Source organism: Triticum aestivum, unplaced genomic scaffold (genome assembly GCF_018294505.1).
Source record: "Triticum aestivum cultivar Chinese Spring unplaced genomic scaffold, IWGSC CS RefSeq v2.1 scaffold142197, whole genome shotgun sequence".
Taxonomy (NCBI): domain Eukaryota; kingdom Viridiplantae; phylum Streptophyta; class Magnoliopsida; order Poales; family Poaceae; genus Triticum; species Triticum aestivum.
The window spans coordinates 1-1,365 of NW_025272367.1; the positions used below are offsets into that span (position 1 = coordinate 1).

Sequence of the window (1,365 nt, forward strand, 5' to 3'; positions counted from 1 at the left end):
CCTCTAGACGCGTGACCAATGAGCAGCGAGCTAAAACATATCGCAAATGTCAAAAATAATATAACGGGGTTAATATATATCGCGCACATGCGATATGTTTGTCAGGAGGCGCAAAAAATAATTAAAAAGGGAATGCAACACGAGGATTTTCCAGGAGGTCACCCATCCTAGTACTACTCTCGCCCAAGCACGCTTAACTTCGGAGTTCTGATGGGATCCGGTGCTTTAGTGCTGGTATGATCGCATCCGACATGTTACCCCCGCCTTCGTCCCTTATGCTTGCCACTCCCAGGTCCACTGCAAAGATGATTGTCATTCTTACTACCATTACAACCGTTGCCTAATAATGGATAATGCCCTATATATACTACTTACTCCCCCCCCCTCAAACACGGAGACGAGTTTACCACGGTTTCCACCCCTCCCTCTATACCGCAGCAACACGTATTTTTTTCCCCTTTCAGAACGCGCTCCTCGCGCCAGAAAGCCTCCTCTAGACGCGTGACCAATGAGCAGCGAGCTAAAACATATCGCAAATGTCAAAAATAATATAACGGGCTTAATATATATCGCGCACATGTGATATGTTTGTCACGAGGCGCAAAAAATAATTAAAAAGGGAATGCAACACGAGGACTTCCCAGGAGGTCACCCAACCTAGTACTACTCTCGCCCAAGCACGCTTAACTTCGGAGTTCTGATGGGATCCGGTGATTTAGTGCTGGTATGATCGCATCCAACATGTTACCCCCGCCTTCGTCCCTTATGCTTGCCACTCCCAGGTCCACTGCAAAGATGATTGCCATTCTTACTACCATTACAACCGTTGCCTAATAATGGATAATGCCCTATATATACTACTTACTCCCCCCCCTCAAACACGGAGACGAGTTTACCACGGTTTCCACCCCTCCCTCTATACCGCAGCAACACGTATTTTTTTACCCCATTCAGAACGCGCTCCTCGCGCCACAAAGCCGCCTCTAGACGCGTGACCAATGAGCAGCGAGCTAAAACATATCGCAAATGTCAAAAATAATATAACGGGGTTAATATATATCGCGCACATGCGATATGTTTGTCAGGAGGCGCAAAAAATAATTAAAAAGGGAATGCAACACGAGGATTTTCCAGGAGGTCACCCATCCTAGTACTACTCTCGCCCAAGCACGCTTAAGTTCGGAGTTCTGATGGGATCCGGTGCTTTAGTGCTGGTATGATCGCATCCGACATGTTACCCCCGCCTTCGTCCCTTATGCTTGCCACTCCCAGGTCCACTGCCAAGATGATTGTCATTCTTACTACCATTACAACCGTTGCCTAATAATGGATAATGCCCTATATATACTACTTACTCCCCCCCCC

At 47.2% G+C, this 1,365-nt stretch overlaps 3 non-coding genes across 3 annotated transcripts; all 3 read right to left on the minus strand.

Moving 5' to 3' along the window:
• Nucleotides 1–129: 129 nt before the first annotated feature.
• On the minus strand, nt 130–248 carry LOC123178219 (5S ribosomal RNA). The gene has a single exon (XR_006489407.1). It is a non-coding gene; the product is annotated as a 5S ribosomal RNA (ribosomal RNA).
• A 371-nt stretch (nt 249–619) lies between these two features.
• LOC123178218 (5S ribosomal RNA) lies at nt 620–738 on the minus strand. Its single transcript, XR_006489406.1, has one exon. It is a non-coding gene; the product is annotated as a 5S ribosomal RNA (ribosomal RNA).
• A 371-nt stretch (nt 739–1,109) lies between these two features.
• LOC123178220 (5S ribosomal RNA) lies at nt 1,110–1,228 on the minus strand. The gene has a single exon (XR_006489408.1). It is a non-coding gene; the product is annotated as a 5S ribosomal RNA (ribosomal RNA).
• Nucleotides 1,229–1,365: the final 137 nt, after the last annotated feature.